Genomic DNA, 21,388 nt, shown 5'->3' with positions numbered 1-21,388 from the left:
TGTGTGTTTAGATGTAGGGCTAGTACAGGAGTGCAGTGCAGAAGACAGCAAGAGACTCCTTGGAGCTGAATTACATGTAGTTAGAAACCTTTCATCTGATATAGGTGCTGGGAACTAAATTATGGTGCAATTTAAAAGCAACAGGTACTCCTAACCTCTGAGTCATCTCTCAGGCTCCCAGAAAAATAAAATTTCCTAAGACACTAAACACTCATCTCTAGCTTTATTTCAACCCTAGAAAGATTTTCTCAAAAACTTGTTGGCCAGACAGTGGTGGCACACGCCTTTAATCCCAGCACTTGGGAGGCAGAGGCAGGCGGATTTCTGAGTTCAAGGCCAGCCTGGTCTACAGAGTGAGTTCCAGGACAGCCAAGGCTATACACAGTAACCCTGTCTTGGAAAAAAAAAAACTTGTTGTTGATGTTGTTTTTCTCTCAAAAAAAAAAATTAAAGTGTTTTCCTAAACACTTACTTCATATGTAATTAATTACAAAGGGAAAAATGAAAACCTGTTCCCGTTTTCAAAAGAATCCAGAATCTTCAATCAGATCTGTGAGAGTTACACTAAAGTATCAAATTACATTACAACATTACATTACCCAATACCACTCGTGTATTTTTAAGTATATACAATTCCTGCACTATACACACTAGAGGAAATGTTTCACACAAAGTAATTCCAACAAAGTTCCACTTGACATTTAGGACGCATTACTTCAGATATACCCTCCCTTCCTATCCCTGACTACCTTTCATTCTTAGAAGTAACCTGGGCCTCAGTGTGAGAGAACCCAACTCCCATAAGATGCCAATAAGAAAACAATCGATGGAAGTGTAACTACTGACTCTATCAACTTTAAAGGTAATTTTACCTTGACATAATTTGAAGTACTACCTATACTGCATACATTTAAAAGCATCTCCAAGATGGCAGAACATGCCATGTGAATTCCTTTCAAATCTGAGATGATTGTGGGTTGAATGTTACATTAATCCTAGACTTTCTCACTTCCTTTTCCTCAGTTATGAAGTTTCCATCATTGACTCTCTGCTCTTTAGTTTTAAGTTCTCTCCTTTATTAGACATTGTACTCTACAGATAGTGAATGCCACCGAATATGTATCTCCTGTTCATATCTATACTCAAATGTTGCTGCATGCTCTCAGTTTAAGGTTGAAGTATGTAACATTTTCTCTCCAAAATGGCAATATTTATATATCAGAGTGTAGTGCATTATTATAACATAAATTATAACAACATAAATTATGACAAAAACTGTTTTGTGTACATGCAAAGACATGCAGATCTCTGTGGGTTCAAGGTGAACCTGGTCTCACTATACAGAGACACTGTCTCAAATAACTGTGAACACATCAGCAGACTATGCTATCAAAAAATTAATGAACACATTTTTTAACTTTAATATATTTCTATAATGCACACACAAATTCAAATTATCTAGGTCTATTAAAGATTCAGTTCATTTACTTCAAGATCACCTTGAAAAAAATAAGTCTGTCTATCTGAGGATACTACATGAAGCACTCATTTCAACAAATCCTAAAGACATACTTTGTCCACAGCAGAGTCCTGGGGTTAGAATTCAGCAACAAAGAAGCAGGACAAGTAGCTTTACTCTCGCTGTTTGCATTAATGTGAAGAAACACACAACTCAGCAAGGGACATTGTTTATGCTATGACTAGCAGGGTCTTCTGAGGTCAGAAGAGGGCATTGGATTCCCTGGAAGTGGAGTTATGGATGGTTGTGAACCACTATGAGAACACTGGGAACTGGATCCAGGTCCCCTGTAAGACAGACAAGGCTCTTACTGTGGAACCATCTCTCTGGCCCCATTACTTAATTTAGGTTCTGTTTCCTTAACTGTAAAATGGATATATATATTACTCTATCATCTCATAAAGTAGTATCTGATATAAGCAATGTACTCGACAAATAAGACTAATATTCATTGTCTTAAGGATTACCATGCCAACAAACCCCTAAGCCTATCATCATCTGTCACACAGAAAATACTCAGGTCAAGGTTTCTTACCTTACTGCTATAATAACTCCAAGTCAGTTAAATAAATCCTGTGCACATCTGAAATACATGAAAATTCCTTTAAAGATATCCAAACACACCTCACAATAAACATATGATTTAAAATACACTGTCAAAAAAGGTATTCACATGAATATCTACTGATCAGCAGCATGGTAAAGAATAGGGGCATGGCAGCCATACCTGTTGGCTTAACATCAAGGCTTCACTACTTCCTAAGTGTGTGCCCTTGGACGAGTTCAAGTCCCTATATCTGAGTTCACTAGTAAATAGGAAATATAACACTACTTACATCAGAAGACTGTTGGAAAGAATAAATTCCCCTTCCACTTCCAGTATCTATTTACAGGGTTGCCTTGTGTTAATGGCATAAAGTATAATAGGTAAAGAACCATCAAAATACTTCAACTTTCTATAGAAAACTTTAGAAAAAAAAATATATATATATAAAGAATCCGTCAATGGAAAGGTAGCAGAGAAGAGAGGCTGGGGATGTGGGCAGGGCTGAGAGATCTTGTCCAGAATGCTCAAAGCCCTGGACTCTTTCCCAGACCAAGAAACATAGAGGGTTTTTGAGAGAAGCAGGCAAGCTAGGAAAAAATGAAAAAACAAAAAACAAAACATGGTATCTACATGTTGCCTAATTTAGAGCAATTTATCTAAACAGATTATTTCTACAATTTTTGTTCTGAGTCAGGGTATGGAGTAGTAGGATAGCAACAGCAGAGGGGAAAATGAGACTGGAGTATGATGACACATACATGAAGAAGTCATGACGAAACCCACTGCTTTGTATGTCAGCCAAAATACACTGTCATTTAGGGAGCCACACAGGGCAACAACTTTTTGTTTCAGTTTATGTTATAAAAATGTTAGTTCCTTAAAATTAATTCACCTATCATTTTTCTAAGGGCTAAAATAGTATAACATAAACTTTACTATTTCCTATATTCTCAACTCTTATTTAGATGCCAGTTGTCTTCCTGCAAAATATTAATACATATGCAACTCTAGACAAAGTAAATTATCCTCACCAGCTCTCTAGGGAAAATAAGCCTTTCTCAATTCCTAAGCCTCTTAAGTTGTCTAAGGACTTAAGAGGCATTTAACTGTCCTCTATTTAGGATCCTTGTCTCCTTTTAGTATCTTTTCCCAAGGAAGACAACTTCCATGAAATCTATAAATCATCCCACTGGGAGGCAGTGTATCACCATGGGAAGAAGGGATCTGATATTAGTCAAAATTTGAATCAAAAGTAAGCACTTATTAGCTGAGTGATCTTGGACAAATCTTGTAACCATTCTGAATTTCAGTAAGTAAAAAATCCATCACCTACTTCACATGCTACAATAAGAACCAAAAAACAATTTAAATAGTAATGAACCTACTATAAACTCCCATATACTGTGATAATGCTACAAATAGTATCTTGTCAGATAAAAATTATCCATTAATGCAAAGGCAACTTAGAAGAAACTGGTATTTGACTATGTCTCTTATTGAACACAAATAACAAGATCTGAACTACATTTGTATACCTAAGATTTTAATTCAATTACCATTTGAGAACCTGTATAATATATCCTGTGCAATGAAACAAGTATTTAAAATCAGATAAAAACATAGCTCCTAAACTGATAAAGGCAATAATCCAGGTATAAGAAATAAACTTAGATACTTACCATCATTGAACATTTATACATGTCATATTTACCAACACAATTACCTCGTTAGATCTGTCATCTTTCAATAGTACTTTATAAATTACCTCAGACTAACTTCAAAGGATTAGGAACTCATTACCTATAAAGAAACTTTCCTAATAAAATCCCACCTCATCTAAATGATTCCTCTGTAATGTTTCAAGGACATTTAGAACACAAAAACTTTAAGTCTACTAGATATTTTTCAATGAATGGCAACACTGTATGCATTGACATAGTCCAGTGAGAAAAAAAAAATCCATGTCACTGACAAGTTTGCTTTTCAAAAATATCAGTACATACTTCTATTTCTCCACAAGCCATGGCTACACCACCACTTCTTCATTTCTCCTGTCTTTTGGCCTGAACAAATGGTGGAAATAGGAAGAAACAGATCCCAGAGGAAAAAATATTACAGCTTTGCTAATATTTCAAATTCTCAACGATTAATGTTCCTAACTATCTTTAATAATATTTCTTTAGGACACATACCATTTTAAAAATAAGCGGGTATTAAATGAGTTATTTGCAGCAAGAGTCTAACTGTCATAAAGTTTGAAAATTAGCTACAAGCCAGTAGACACAAATGAAAATTCATCTTGCTTTAAAAGGGGGGAACTAGAAATCTAAAAAGGGGGTATATCATACATTCCTATTTGAAAAATGAAAGGATCTGAGGGGCTAGACAGATGGCTCAGCTGTTAAGAGCACTTGCTTCAGAGGACATGAATTTGAGTCCCACCAACTCCATGGTGACTCACAACATTCTGGAACTCCAGTTCCAGGGAACTAATACCATCTTCTGACCTTGGAATGCGAGGAATGTGTGTGTGTGTGTGTGTGTGTGTGTGTGTGTGTGTGTGTACACACGCGTAGTATTTGTAAGAGATTATCACATACATGTATATACAATATGCTAAAATTGAATTTAGTAACATATACACTATTAAAAATTTCAAGCTCACATTACAAGAAACTAAAGTTAAAAATTAACATACAAAAAAGCTGAGAACTTCTCAGGGATAAAGGTAGGTTTTATCTCTAAAAAATGGTTCAAAACCATTTTTAAAAACATCACTGATCTATCTTTAAAAACAGGTGTGCTGCCAGGCAGTGGTGGCGCACGCCTGTAATCCCAGCACTCTGGGAGGCAGAGGCAGGTGCATATCTGAGTTCGAGGCCAGTCTGGTATACAGAGTGAGTTCCAGGACAGCCAGGACTACACAGAGAAACCCTGTCTCAAAAAAAAAAAAAAAAGGATTAAAAAAAAAAAAAAAAGAGTCCTAATTACTTTACATTTTTCTACAATTTTATCAGAAATATTTTCCACATAAATCTTCAATTCTATCATAAAATGTTTCTATACCATATTTCAATCAATTTAGCAAATGTTTTACATGTCTACCACTTTACTCCTTAATTTTCCATGAAAATTGTCAATTTTAACATGTTTATCTGAAATATTTTCCATGTAAATCTTTAATTTTATCATAAAGTGTTTTTATTTCCATTCACTTCTCTTTTCTATAAATAAAAAAATCCTTTTCCATTAAAAAAAAAAAAAAAAAAAAAAACAGGTGTGCTGCAATCCCAGCACTTGGGAGGTACACCACAGGAGTGCCAAGCAACTTCAGCTACATAGCAATTTCAATGCCAGCCTGAGTAACATAAGACCCTGTCTCAAAAATAGAACCAGGGACTAGAGAGATGGCTCAGCAGTTAAGAAAATTGATTATTTTTCCAGACGACCCCCAAGTTCAAGTCCCAGCACCCACATAGTAGATCACAACCATCTGTAACTCCAATTCCAAAGGATCCAATGTTTCTGGACTCCATGGGTATGTCATGAACATGGTGCATAGACAAAGATGCAGGCAAAACATTCATACATATTTACTTGTTTTATCTTTGTTTTTTCAAGACACTCCGTGTAGTCCTGGCTGTCCTGGAACTAGCTCTGTAGACTATGCTGACCTCAAACTCAGAGACCTGCCTGCCTCTGTCTCCTGAGTGTTGGGATTATGAATGCTTTGGTTGCATATAAATATGCACCATATCCTGGTGCCCACAGCGGTGAGAAGAGCATATGATCCTCTAAAACTGGATGATTATGAGCTACCATGTGAGTGCTGGGACCAGAAACCTTCCAGACAGACAAGTGTTCTTCACCACTGAAATATTTCTCCAACCCCAATATGTAAAACTGAAAAAAGATTACATTGAGCAGGGATGTGGATATAGTTTAGTGGTAGAATGTTTAAATGTTTTCTTGTACACATGAAGTCCCACATTCAATTCCCAGAACTGGGGGGCGGGGGGGGGGGGAGAAATTATACAGTAAAAACTTGACATAAAGTCAAATCGGTACATGTCCTTAATCCTGCCACTCAGAAGGCTGAGGCAAGCCTCTCTCACTGAGTTCCAGCCAGCCTGATCTACACAGTAATTCTCTGTCTAAAAAGAAAAAAAAATTCAGTCCTGCTCTGTTCTGTTGCCCAAACTAGCTTCGAACTTCTAGGATCACAAAATTCTCTTGCCTCAGCCTCCCAAATACAGACCCAAGTCATTGCACCCCACTAACAAACATTTTTTTACTTCTTGCTGCCTTTACCCAGAAACCAGAATACCAATTGTAAGGTCTCAAACTTTTGGATAATGTTAAACACTAGAAGGAACAATGATGAACTTTAATAATTCGGTTTATTAACCACTAAAGGAGGTCATTTCAAGGTAGCATTGGCATCCTCTGTTACTTTTCTCCTAACTTTCATAGCAAGCTGTATTTTTATTAACTGTCATTATTTCAAATTAAGGGTACTATGCCAAAAGTGTATTGATGGTAGGCTAAAGAAAGGTATAGCTGAGTGGCAGAGTATTGACCTAGCACAAAGAGGCCTTCGCCTAGCATACAAGAGGCCCTGGGTTCTATATCAGGCCCCACAAACCAAGAAAACAAGGAGTAGCACACATTATAAGATTGGTACTTGAGAAACTAAGGCAGGAGGATCTCAGGACTGAGGCCCAAATGGGTTGCATACCCAGATAAACTTGAAGAAAAGAAAAAGAACTATATAGCAACTACAACACAAGAGAAGTTTTTAAAGAACTTCTGCCAGGCACACACCTTCAATCCTGCAGTACGGAAGCAGTGGCAAAGGGATCCCTGAGCTCTAAGGAGTCAGTTTTGTCCCCAGCCAGGGACAAATGGTGAAACTTTGTCACTAGCATTTATCCATTTAATTGTGAGAAAGCCCAAAATAATATTAAGAGAACAGAGTAAGTCACCAGAACTTGGTGAAAAGCCCACATGACATCTTGTGTTGCCTGCATGAGACTCTAGGTTCAATCTATAACACTACAAAAAAAAATTACACATCAGTTCTCAGTACTATCAAACTTCTGTCAGCTTTTTGTTTGTTGGTTGGTTGGTTCCCCCCCCCCACCACCACCACCAGACAGGGTTTCTCCTTATAGCCCTGGCTATCCTGGAACTCACTCTGTAGACCAGGCTAGCCTTGGAACTCAGAAATCCACCTGCCTCTGCCTCCCAAGTGCTGGGATTAAAGGTGTGCACCACCACTACCCAGCTGGTTGGTTTTTTTTTTTTTTTTGAGACACATTTTATTTTTCTCTATATCCCTGACTGTTCTGGAACTCAAGCTGTAAACTAAGGTGACCCAGAGATCCTCTTCTGTCTTTGTGGTGCTGGGATCAAAGGTGTGCATAGATAGCAGCAGCCATTACCACCTGACTACACTCAAGCAACAATATGTTTTTAATTGCATTAATTTTATATACTCAAGCTTTTTAAACAATGCATTTTTTAACTGCACTAATTTTATACACCTTAAAAATACATCTTGAAGCCGGGCAGTGGTGGCACACACCTGTAATCCCAGCACCAAAAAAAAAAAAACAAAAAAACAAAAAACATCTTGAGCGTGCTGGCGCATGTGTTTAATCAAAGCACTTAGGAGGCAGAGGCAGGTGAATCTCTGAGTTCCAGGCCAGCCTGGTCTACAAACTTTCAGGAAAGCCAGTACTACACAGGGAAACTGTCTCGAAAAAGAAAAAAAAAAAAACTTGTCCATTATTTCTGAGTGTTCATGAACCTTCACATCATGTATGAACTCCACCTTTACAATTGACAATACGGTAAAACAATTTCATTAAACTCATATAATAAATCTCCCCAAGTTCCTTCCCTCAAATTGCAGGTCATTGTGGGCAAATTAGTGAATTTAAGGCTAACCTGGACAACTCAGGGAGAGTCAATGTCCAAACACAATAAAGAGCTGGGGACAGAAATCAGCAGTAAAATACTTGCCTAGCTAGCTTATGCAGTCAGTGTGGGCCTCTGAAGTCAATCCCTAGTATCACAAAAGTCTCCCCCAAAAAGTTATCTTTGCTTCTAGGCCACAATATAGCCCACAAATTCCTTCATCTGATCATACACTTAATCTTCTTTCCTGTTGTTTTCTTGTATAATTTTAACTAAGCAAATTAGTATGTAGAACTATTTAGTAGTAACTAATCATATTGGCTAGATACTAACATCTCCAAAACATGAACTAATTAAAGGCAATAAAGAAAACAGTCCTGAACCACCAACCAAAGAACTTACAGGGGCTGGACCTAGGCCCCTATACACAATTTGGTCTTCATGTGGGTCCCCTAACAATTGGAGCAGGGGCTGACTGACTCTGACTCTATAGCCTGCCACTGGATCCCTTTCCTCTAGCTGGACTGCCTTGGCTGGCCTCAGTGGGAGGATGTGCCTTGTCCTGCTGTCCTTCCAGGGACAGATGGTACCCAAGGGGGGCTTCCCATTCTCTGAGAAGGAGAAGCGTAAGAGAGGGAGTTATGATGGTGGAGAGGAGAGAGGATGTTGCAATCCAGTGAATAAATAAATGAAAAAAGAAAAGACAATGAAATATTAAACATATAATTATGGAAACAGTCCTCTGACAATCATAGCTCATATGATGGTGCATGCCTTCAATCCCAATACCTGGAAGGCAGAGGCAAGAGGATCTCTGAGTTCAGGGAAGTCTGAATTACATAGCAAGCTCCAAAACAGTGAGGGCTATGTAGAGAGACCCTGTCTCAACCCTACCCCAAAAAGTTTTAAGTAGAAAAAAAAATCAGATCTCTACTACTCATCTATACTCAAGCAATAAAAACTATGCCTTATTTTACAATAAATACAATAAGTCTACAACTATACCAAAATCATTTATCAACATTTGAATTCACATTTGCTAATTTGGCAAGGAGAATACCACATACATGACCAGTCCAGAAATACAAAATAACTGTTAAAACTATCACAAAAGTAAAGAGTGGTAAGATTGAGGGAGTGAGACTTCTGAAGTTTTGGTTTCTTTAAATAAAAACACAGAAATGTAAGACTATGTTACCATTTTAATCCCAGATGTGAGAAATGGAGTTACTTCAAACTGTCCACAGCAGTTGACTATGATTTGCCTCAGGCTCTAGCAGGGGCATGATTTTGACAGCTGCAGATAGTTTCTGCAATTATATTACATTTGGAATTCTGGGGACTTTTTTTCAGATGGTATATAAATGCTAGGGCCCCAGAGGCAGGGTTGGTGGTTGTGGGTTTTTAGCTGTTGTAGATTGCTGTTGGTCTCAGTTCCTTAAACAGTCGCGTGCAAATTAAACAAGTCAAATGCAAATAAACAAGAAATTAGGTATCCGGATAGAGAAGATCAAGCTTTCCCCAAGGAACTCAAGATCCCAAATCAGCAAGGAGTGGTCTAACAATAACATTGTCCCCTTTCCAAACCCTGAATTTATGCAGAGATCTTTCCCTCCCTCTCTATCCTTTTTCTATCCTAAATCTAGTGTTAGTGTTTTGAAAGGGTGGAAAAGGAGTGGAAGAAAGAACCCACACAGTAGAAAAAGACCAGTATGGGTGGGGCGGCTGGGGGGTGTTGAGTACCTTATAAATGCTAACTCACCAGCTCTACCACTGAACTCATATCTCAAAGAGAGCTATTTAGTTACAGAAGTGGCACCTGTACCTCTCAAAAGTCCTAACTCAGATTATGCTATAGGATCAATTTAATATCAGGTAAATCCCTAAACTAGAACATTTTCTTTGGTTTTAATACCATTTCTCCCTAGTCCCAATTACCACCCTACTCTTTTCTGTCTTCTCAGAGGGACTCTCAAGAAATATACCATCCATATTTCCTAGTAATATTATAGAGATGTGAATACCATAAGAAAAATAAACTCAGATATTGTTATCTTGGTGGCTTTGACTTGTTTTACTTACGTAAAGATCAAAAAAGTTGCTTTTCAACATTTAAGATATACAATCACCCTAGTCTAATAAGTTCAAAACATTGTACTAGAAATTCCCCTGGGTTTAAAAAAAAAAAAAACATGGTATCTTGTCTTTTACTACTGTTGCTGCACCAATAAAAACTTACCCCAAAGAACAAAAACAACTCAACTTCCCAATTCCAGCAATTTAAAACAATTTAATTCACTTTCATACCCATAGAAATCTGTAAGAGTTTGGAATCCCTTAACAATTACTAGCTGGGCAGTGGTAGCGGACTCCTTTGATCCCAGCACTTGGGAGGCAGACACAGGTGGATTTCTGAGTTCGAGGACAGCCTGGTCTACAGAGTGAGTTCTAGGACAGCCAGGGCTACACAGAGAAACCCTGTCTCCAAAAACCAAAAAAAAAAACAATTACTAATTGGGCAAGTTACTAGGCCTTCATATGTTTTCCCTTCTGGAAAAGGGTCTCATTACTTAGGGTCATCATACATCCCAGTTTCTCTGGGCCCACCCTAGTCTATGTGTCATTATCCCTGCATGATGTCTGATTAATGTTCCCTCTTACTCTCAAAAGTATTACTAGTTTGACAGGGTGTGGTAGCTCAAGCCTATAATTCCAACACCATGGATAGTAAAGAGGGAAGATTCCAATGACTTCAGTCCAAGGCCATCCTGGACTAGACAGCAAGTTCTAGGGTAGTTAAGGACAACATAAGACACCTGGCCCACCCCTAAGGTATCCTATCAGAAAACTGAATCATGTAGATTGGACATGGTGACACATGCCTTTAATCCCAACAATTGGGAGGCAAAGACAGGTAGATCTATGAGTTCCAGGTCTCAGTCTACACAGTGAAGTCCAGAACTACCAGGGGTACCCTGTCTATTAAAAAATAAAAATTAAAAAAAAAGGAAAGAGAAAAATGAATCATATTGTTATAACACCTCATAGGATTATGAAAATTGAGTGTCATGATACATATAAACTATAATATTATGTAACATATAAATTATAGTTTAGTTAGTATTATGGTCAATGTCTTTTTAGAAAAGATTTTTTTAATTATGTAATGAAAAATGTTCCTACAATATTCTTTCTTACAAATAAATTATGTATGCATTTAACTATCCTCATTTAATTCTTTAAAACTTAGCAGCACTAACTACCCGAAATCAACACCAAGTTATCAGAGAAATGGCATTATCGATGGTACTCACATTTTATCATACATAAGTTTTAAGAGGCTATAATGAAGTGGGAAGGGGTGGATGGGGTAACAGAGGGAGGGAAGAGGGCTTATGGGACTTTCGGATAGTGGGGAGCCAGAAAAGGGGAAATCATTTGAAATGTAAATAAAAATATATTGAATAAAAGAGGCTATATCATAATTCTTAGCAATAAAATAACTCAAAATAAATCTCTGCTTACTACACTCACTAATATGTGGATATTAACCTAGAAAACTGGAATACCCAAAACATAATCCACACATCAAATGAGGTACAAGAAGAAAGGAGGAGTGGCCCCTGGTTCTGGAAAGACTCAGTGAAACAGTATTCGGCAAAACCAGAACGGGGAAGTGGGAAGGGGTGGGTGGGAGGACAGGGGAAGAGAAGGGGGCTTATGGGACTTTCGGGGAGTGGGGGTGCTAGAAAAGGGGAAATCATTTGAAATGTAAATAAATTATATCGAATAAAAAAAAATAAATCTCTGCTTACAGTCCAATCAAGTCTCAATATTCTAGTAACATTTGTAATCGAGGTTCTTTGGATTAACTATACACAATTCAGAAACCTTGAGTAAATATTTCTGGCATCTAACTACCTCTTTTAACCTTTTGCATGTAATGGACACCTTGGATTATAATTCTGTCATGCAACACTACTTGTTGGTATTAACAGAACGCAAAAAAGGAAATATGGATAAAAATACTCAATATTGAAACAGTCTAGGTAAAAGAAAAGTGCTCAGCCAGGAGGTGGTGGCGAACACCTTTAATCCCATCACTTGGGAGGCAGAGACAGGCGGATTTCTGAGCTGGAGGCCAGCGTGGTCTATAGAGTGAGATTCAGGACAGCCAGGGTGACACAGAGAAACCCTGTCTGGAAAAAAAAAAAAAGAAAAAAGAAAAAAAAGAAAGAAAAAAGAAGTGTTCATCACTTACAAAAATGATTTCCTACAGGAAGTTGAAGGGGGTGATTGATCAACACAAAATACATAAATCCAACTCACAGCCATGAAAGCACCAATACATATATATTAGACATGACATATTACCCATGTAATATTTAATACAGGTCAGTTCTACCTCATCTTCACTAAATCCAATATCTAGAATTTCTTCAGAGAAAACTCTAAAGTATATGAAAAAGCGGGAAAGAATAAAAGGAACATCTAATAATCTAAGCATTGATATTATTTATCACTCAATAAAACTAAAACTTGGTACGTAAAATGTGAACTGAAATAGGACGTAGAAACAAAAACTATATAAGGAAAGAATGTTTAAAATGTCATTAAGGGCTGGGCAGCGTTGGTGCACGCCTTTAATACCAGCACTTGGGAGGCAGAGGCAAGCAGATTTGAGTTCGAGGCCAGCCTGGTCTACAGAGTGAGTTCCAGGACAGCCAGGGCTACACAGAGAAACTCTGTCTCAGAAAAGAAAATAGAAGCCAAAAAAAAAAAATGTCATTAAGGTAAGGGTATCCCCTCTACAGAAATAAAGCAGAGCCTTATTAGATAAGCCTAATTTATAAAATTTAAGTCATATATTTAAGATTACTATTGTGTCCGAGTGTTTGCCTGCATGGCTATACATATGCTACATGCTTGTCCAGTACCCTCAGAGGTCAGATGTCAGAATCCCTGTGGTTGTGAAGCAGCAGCATGTAAGTGCTGGAAACACAACTTGTGTCCTCAGCAAGAACAATGGTTATTCTATGTCATTTCTCCAGCCACTAGTCCTAACTGTTTATCTAAAATCTAACCACTCAACAGGCTGAATGACACATAAACTATCCTTAGACAAACACAGCGTAAATAACAAAAGTTTTTAAAAATGTGTTAACTATTCTATGTACCATAAAAAATAGAAATCTCTCCTCACATCAAAATTTCAATATTCCATGAATTTTAATAATCATATTAAAGCAATATTAAAATTCAGAATTTAACTACTTTGAATATTAGTTTAAAATATATTTTGATTTTCTTTAACCTTTACCAACAGGTATGCTATGGTATGGTATGGTACATGAGACATTCTAATCTACATACAAATTCAAGGCCAGCCAGAACTACAAAAACCCTGTCTCAAAAAAAAATAAAAAAGAATTAACCTTCATTTATTTGGGAGGGGGAGGAGCTTATGGGGTATGCCATGGTGCATGTGTACAAATTCAGAGGGCAACCTGCAAGAGTAGCTTATCTCCTTCCACCGCGATGGCTACAGAGGCAGAACACAGGTCAGCAGCCTTGAGAGCATGTTGTCCTCACCCGCAGCCATCTCACTGGCTCCAATAAGAATTTTACCTTATATCAACTCACCTGACCCTGAACAAAGATCTGTAATTTTATCTTATATTACATATAGAAAATCCTGATCTTATAAAATTAAAACAATGAGGATTGTAAACCTAAAGTCCCTAAGAGAAACAAAAACCATTAAGGATTTGAGGTGAAGCCAATCAAGGTATGGTTTGGGGAGTCACTGACTATCACCTCGAACCTCAACTTCCTCATTTGTAAACTAGCCTGTAAAACACTCTAGTCTTAGCAGAATGGTGGTTGTACACACCTTTAATCCCAGCTCTCTGGAGGCAGATGCAGACAGATCTCTGAGTTCAAGGGTAGCCTGGTCTAGAGAGTTCCAGGATAGCCAGGGCTACACAGAGAAACCATGTCTCAGAAAAGAAAATAGAAGCCTAACACCTCTCTTGCAAAGTTTATGAGAGGGTTCATAATAAGACATGGTTTCTGACACTCAAAAGGAACCCAAGGGGCTAAAGAAAAGTCTCAATGGTTAAGAGCATGCGATTATATCTGTAATCCCAACCCTAGAAAGGCTCAAAGAGGAGGATCACAAATTTGAGGGCTAACTGGGCTACAGAATGAGATTCTATCTGAAAGTAAACAAATAGGCAAAGAGACCATTGTGTCTGCCTTTTCTGGTGAGAGGAGAACAAAGCTAGTTGATTAATCTCTTTAACTCTATTCTTTCAAGATAAGAACTTGCAAAGTAGCCTAGGGTTGCTGATACTAGGTATCTCAAAATGGCCTCAAATTTGCAGCATCCTCCTACCTCAAACTGACAAGTGTTCAGATTACAGGTGTGAGCCATTATGCCTAGCAACACTAACTCTCCTGGTGTCCACTAATCAGTATCAAAGTACAGTCACTAGGTATTAACAACCCTATTCAGGAGGAAAATCTTCTGGTAACAGATTACCAAAGAAATTAAAGATGCTCTTAAAAAAAAAAAAAGAGTATACGCAAAACCCAGTCCACAAAGCCATATTACTTATGCTCAAAAATAGAGTATTTGCTTAAGTTAATGAAAAAAATGCACTTTAGGAAAAGTAAACTGAGAATTTTATTTCTTCATTGTCATTGCTACCAAAATATTTGAAAAAACTATAATCTGTTAAAGACAAATATTAGCATACAGAGAACTACAAACAAAATTCCCTGACCATAAATATTAAATGTACAAAACTACAAAAAAAAAAATCAAAGTACCTTGAAACTGTAATTGTATTGCTCCTCTTTTATTCTCCAACAATCACATTTCAAGCTACACTGATATGCAGCTAGGACTACACTAATTGCTAATTGGGACTATCCCTTTCCTTTGCTATTTTATTCTCACAACTCCCAAAATAGTGCTCCACTAAATATCAAACTGTACACTTTAATGTACAGTTTAGGTTCAAAACTGATCTTTCAGCATCAAAAACTGAAGTATATTATCTAATATAAAGAACTGAATGCAAAATAAAAATACTAAATGCTGTTTACAACATTCCCATAGGGCTGTGGTGACATGTTAGGCATGCAGAATATCAAACATTAATTACTAAAGTAACAATGACATATTTTTATCACTAACCCTGTATTCCCAAAGAAATTTGAGCCTGATCCTAGGTTAAGCCCCAATTTTACTCATGCAAATGATAAAAGAAATGCTGAATATAATTTCATTAAATCTGTTTTCACATTTGGACTTTAAAAACCCAAAATCAACTTCAGTGCTGCCAAAACTTGTAATTTGTTGGTTTACTAGCTAGTTATTGAATCACCACAAGAAATCAAAGCTGATGCCACATTTTAACCATCTACTTAAGAATATTTGCATAGGAATAAAAATTTGAAGCCAGGAAGCAGACTTGTCTTGATATTCTTGTAAAAGCTAATGAGCGTGAAATAATGATAACAGTTCAGAAATGTTTGCTCCCCAGACAGGGGTTTAAATTTTTCTATAATAGTAATAATTGGGGAATATACTTTACCAAACAAACACAAAAATAAAAATACCCATTGTTTTGGATTCCTTTCATAACTTTAACATATATTCAAAAATACATCTAACAGAGGAACAAAATAAGCTTGACACAGAATACCAGACTGCAGAAGGCAAGACACTTACCTTGGACTTTGGGAGCAAATATACTAATTAAAGGAGATCAAGGGTCTTAATTTTAATTGTACTTTTACTGCTGATGGCAATATGAAAAAATGTTCTTAAAAGAAAACAATGAAGTAGTTTTTCCTATCAACTTTCAAGTAGTTAGAAGTAGACTGTTGGGGAGGGTATTTATTGTTTTAAATGTAAATACTAAATTTCCTACTGATTTAGAAAGAAGAACCGTCTCTGCCCTGTCTGTCTCTAATAACTTATAATACTACAGTACTTCAGTACTGGGAAGAAATAGCTAATACTCCTTTTCCAATCCACCACTCTACCCCATCATTAAACAGCAAACACTGAAGCTGAATTCAGCCATGTCAAGCTTCCTCCTGGAATGTTCCCGTGGCACCCCAATCCCTTCACTGTCACTTACTCGGCTGCCAAAGCCCCTCCTATTAATAGTAAATCCCTCTCCTACTGACTCACTGCAGCTCCAACTTAATGAAACACACACCAAGAACAAGTTGTTAAATATACAAATGGAATTTCCTATTTCCAAAAAAAAGAAACAATCAAAGGGAAAGCAGAAGCCCAGCACGTTCTGACTGTTCCATTTTAAGTCTTATCTGTAAGAATTTATGTTGTTTTCCCTGCAGGGCTTGTTCAAATATTTTCGAAAGTTGGTATGCTAGGCATTATGTAATTTCCTACACACAAGCCTAAGTTTCCGTGTAAATAACTTAAGTAAATATAAAAAGTCAACACATCGAAATGATAAAACTTTGAAATTTTTCTTCCAAATTCTTGTTCCTTAACTACAGAAATTTTCAAGCAAATAGCAAAGTAGAATGAGTTACCAAAGGGCCCTTCTGAACTCTTCCAGCTACAATAATCAGCTGGCGGCCACCTCTCCTTTCCTCGCCGTCCTCCTACTTTCCCTATCTTGAAAGAGAATGGAGAGCCGGACTCAATAAGGACACTGAGGATAACCCCAAGGCAACAAAAGTATCAAAGTACCATGTTAAAAAGTCAAAATTCTTACAGTGTTACTATAAAAGCACCCTGCCCAACTCCTAGATAGTAACATCTAAGAATTCAGTACAAATATTGAAATAACCATATTTACTACTCAATGAGTACATTCTATATTTTAAAAGGTTAAATAGAAATATGAGGTGAAATAAACTTAAATAATTGTAATTAGCAGGAATTCACGCACTTGATCTGAAAACGGAAAAAAAGACAATTTAACATAATGTGTCATGAAATTACAATTCAACCACTTGAAAAACCACTGAACACTTATGCCTTAACTGGTCCTTCTGATCCCTAATTATAGATTGATATCAACACAGAAAGAAAACCAGGCATTTTGACGTAAGTGGTTTAAAATGCTCAAAATTAACCCCACCGTTCATTGAGAAATATATGATATGAACGCAAGACCAAACTACCTGAATTGCATGTCCTTAAAAACAGAAATGTATCCACTTTCCAGGGCCATCAAAAAAAAAAAAAAACATAATAAGTTCACATATACCCTTAAATGCAACGCACTGGGCTCCAGACAGAATTAGGAGACCGCCTCCTGCTTTTGCTCCTAACCAATACGCAGAGAGAGAAGGTTGGCAGGAAAGTGCTGCGAGGACAGTAACAAACACCCGCAAGCTCCCGAGCAGGCCCTGCTCGAGCCAGGAATGACGCACTTCGGTAACCCGACTCTTTCTCCCCTCCACCCCCCGCCCCCAGCAGCGGTGCTGACACCGCCAACAGCCCGGAGTAGGAAAAAAGACAACAGAAAAAAAGGCAATGCTTGAACCGCACCAGGTTTCATTAAGAAACCTCGATTATTCCTCTTTCGACACTAACCACCAGGACTAAACAGGAAAAGAAGCTTCGTGCTTAAGCAAGTCCCATCATGGTGGTTTAAGTCACTAAATTAAGCTGATAATGAGTCCAATCCACAGAGACATATATACAGGGTGTGGCTGCTGTGGAATACGGCGGTCCGTGGGAGAAAGGGGTACGGAATTTACACTCCAGTGTGAAGGGAAGATGGGGCTTTACCAGGGTCGAGGAGGAGGCGGCCCGCGCATTTTAAGGAACCATTGCAAACCAACACAAGCATTTCCTTTACTTAAACCTAACCCCACAGATCAAAAGTTTCTGATAGACATAGCATAGAAGGTGGAAATCATCATTTAATCAAAAAACACGACCCTCAATTTAAAAACTACAACCAGAAGAAGGAAGGGGGGGAGACGGAGGGAGTAGGCAACAACATAAAAAACATCCTAGGCCACGGAGGAGAAAGTCTCCCAGACCGGATGAAACTACTAATGCAATATTAAAAATTCAAGTCGAGCACCAAAGCACGAAAAAAAAAAAAATCACACGATAACCCATTACCGTTGAGGATTAAAAATAAAATGACATACGACACCGAGGAAAAGAAACTAAATGTCGAAAGTACAGCGGTTTATCAAAAAAAAATAATTAAAAAAAATCAAAACTAAAGGCAAAACAAGACATTGTCGCGGCGGGAGGGAAAGGGGGGGAAAAAAGGCCGAAATCAACAATACGTTTACAATTCTAGGCCAGAAGAAAATGGGAACGGGGCTCAAAGTTTTGCGGAACTACTTGATGCTGTTTCCCACACCTTCTCTCTCCCATGGCCCATCCGACCCTTTTCCTCCTAAAATTGTAGTCCGCGAATCTCCGGATACGTGAGAGAAGAAAAGAGAAAGTCGCCCTCAAGCAAGAATAAAAGTGTGGAGGGAAAACAGAGGCTGCCTACCTGGGGCAAGGATCAGCTCAGTTCGTGCCTTGAGAAAGACAGTGCGGGTGGGGGTGGGAACGAAAAAGCAGCACTAAAACTAAAACAAAAGTGGCGCCAAAACCCCCCAACAAACAGCCTTCCACTCCCGCCCTTCCCCCCCTCCGCCCATGCCAGGCAGGCAGGGCCCCCTTCGGGGCAAGCTCTCCGCGCTGGGGACCGACGCCGCCGGACCCCAAACGATTTCGAAAATTGGTGCCCTAAGAAAACTGACCGAAGTCGGGGCCTCGGGAAGGATGGAGAGATCGATGCCAACCGCTTTGCCCAAGCAGTTCCCCCACCACGCGCTGGAGATGATGGGGCGGGGGAGAGAAGCCGAGGGGCCCGTCACATGAATGTTGTTCCCTCTCTAGGAAGGGAGGAAGAGAGGGAGGGAGGGAGGGAGGAGAGGGAGGGAGGGAGAGAGGGAGGGGAGGGGAGGGGAAGGGAGGGAGGGAGGCAAGGAGGGGAAGGGAGAGGGGAGGGGGGACGAGGGAGGGGTGTGAGCAGAGTAGATTTTCCCTCGCCTCCCTCGGTCCGAGGCCCAAATAGACACAAACGAGCCTGCTTGGCCTCCCCTCCCCCCGGGTTCCCAGCACCACCATCTTGCTCGCTTCCTTCCCCGCACCACCACGGCGCGCTCTCCCCCCCCCCGCCCCAACCACCACCATCACCACCACACACCACCGGGCCGCGGCCTCCCCGGGTCTGCCCTTTCTTCTCCACCCGCCCCCCCCATCCCGACTAGGAATGACACCCCCACCCCACCTCCAGTCTGGGGGGCTCTGTCCCCCCGCCCCGGCTGCTTTAAGAGGCCCCGGGAGGAGAGGAAGCGACCGAGCAGGCTACGCGGAGGCGCCGAGCCTCCATCTTGCGCCGCTGCGCGTTCTCCATTTTGGGCCACCCATGGGGGGGGGGCCCTCCGCCGAGGCCCCGGGGGAGAGTTGGGCGAGGGAGGCGAGAGAAAAACCTTTCAGCGAGGGTAGTGGAAAGGAAGCGTCCTGCGCTAAAAAAGCGGCTCTGGGAGGAGGTAGGCGGGGAGGGGACGCAGGAGGGGGGGGACTGGAAGTTCCTTGGAAGTGTTGGGGTGGCGACTTGGGGGCGGAGAGGACAGGCAGGGGGCGACGTGGGCCCGCGGCGCCGGCCCGCTCCCCGCCCGGACACGACCGCTCGCTGGCTCGCTGGCTCGCTGGCTGGCCCGCGCGGGGCTCCGAGGAGGCCGCGGAAGGGCCGCAGAGCGCCCAGCCTTCTCCGCTCCCTCCCAGCCGCACGCTCTCTTCGCCCGATCTCAAGCACACACACCTCACAGTGGGCCGCGCGCCCTCCGGGTGCCCCTCCAAACTTCTAGAAGCTTCGCCTCCGCCATTTTATAACTTACCTCCCCCCTCAGCGTCTACAGAGGCAGCAAGGAGACTGTTGGCCTCCCCCACTCCTTCCTTCTTTCTCAGGCCGGGGGCTTCTTCACCCCTGGGCTGGTACAAGCTTTTTCCCCCTTCCTCTTCTTTACACCCTTGAATTCTACTGAGGGACGGAAGCTCCCGCGGGTCTAGAGCCGTGGGGGGTTTTGAAAGTGGCGATCGGATCCGGCGGGGTGCTTTTTTTTCTGTTTTTTTTCTTTTTCTGTTTTTTTTTTTTTTCTGTTTTTTTTTTCTGTTTTTCTTTTTTTTTTTTTTTTTTTTTTGGTAGCGCTTCGGGATTGTTTGGGGTGTTCGCTCTTCGGCGACTTGGAAGCGAATGGAACGCGCAGGCGCCATCTGTCGGCCGCGAACCCGCGCGCAGCTCCTGTTGGGAGGCAGCGGCATCTAGCGGCAGCGGGCTGCCATTGCGGCGCGCGCCTCGCAGCCCTCCCACCCGCCAGCGTCCTCCCCGTGGCGCCGACCAATCGCAGCCGCCGGACTCCCCGCTTCGGTGGCTTGGACGCCTCCTGTGAACTCGGCGCCCGCAGGGGCGCGCCGCCGACTGGGGTAAACAAGCTGGCGTGCCCGCGCCTCTCTTACTCAGCCACTGGGACGCGCTTCCGCCCAGCGCTGACTGACTGGGGGCCGCGGCGCCACCGAGGAGGTCGCCGAGAGGCCGGCGACAGTGTCCACTGGAACCCCGCCGTGGGAATTCCGGGGCTTAGCAAGCCGATCATCCGGCTCCCCACCCCCCTGAGCAGCCCCAGAGTGACAGCCCCGCAGGCTAGCAGCTCCCTTCAAAGCTCTCCAACACACCCACCCCAGCAAAGGCCACTCGATCCTCCTCCTTCCCGGATCCCTGCTTTCCTCACGTCCAACACAACACTCCTCACACATCCCACCAAAAGAACCCAACTCGGTCAATTGACCCCAGCGTGAATGGATAGCTTGCAATTTTGTTTGCTTCGAGTATGGGGTAAACATTTAATTCTCTTTACCAGGAAGACTACGGGGGGGGGGGGGACGAATTATATAAATAAGTATGCATATATGTGTATAGAGATATAATTTTCAACTGACTGTTCCACAAAAATGTGGGCTCTGTACTCAAATTCTACTAGACTAAGGGAACTGGACTACTAGGCTAGTTGGCCGCTCAGCCGGTTTTATAGGTGACTTTTGGGGGCGGAAAAGGAGATGGGACAGGACAAAGTGGCGTGAAATCCACATGCAAGGGCAGGGTTGGCAGGGAACGTGTGGAGATTACTAGACACTCACTGCTACCCTATGTGGAGGCGGCCTCGCCACATTGTTAGCAATTACAGTTCCTTGTACTTCCTCTTAGCCCTCCCACAAATATTTTGAAGTACAAAAAGACCTTTTGCACCCTTCCGAACTCCCTTGACCCTTTATCACCCTTGGGTGTTTATTGTGAGGATATTTTTTCTTTTTGTCACTTCATTTC

General features: G+C 40.8%; 1 protein-coding gene across 8 annotated transcripts in view; it reads right to left on the bottom strand.

Annotated features, from left to right (window-relative positions):
- Positions 1 to 20,133, bottom strand: part of Stag2 (stromal antigen 2) — a 128,888-nt gene extending 108,755 nt beyond the window's left edge. For 2 of the 8 annotated variants that reach the window (XM_052171914.1, XM_052171922.1), the window contains exon 1: positions 18,762 to 18,896. The gene's annotated coding sequence lies outside the window, so the exon portion shown is untranslated. The other 6 variants (XM_052171917.1, XM_052171918.1, XM_052171915.1 and 3 more) reach the window with 6 other exon arrangements.
- Between the last annotated feature and the right edge of the window lie 1,255 nt (positions 20,134 to 21,388).

Source organism: Apodemus sylvaticus, chromosome X (assembly GCF_947179515.1).
Source record: "Apodemus sylvaticus chromosome X, mApoSyl1.1, whole genome shotgun sequence".
NCBI lineage: Eukaryota > Metazoa > Chordata > Mammalia > Rodentia > Muridae > Apodemus > Apodemus sylvaticus.
Note: the sequence above shows the minus strand (reverse complement) of the source record. Positions and strands in the feature narration are given on the sequence as shown.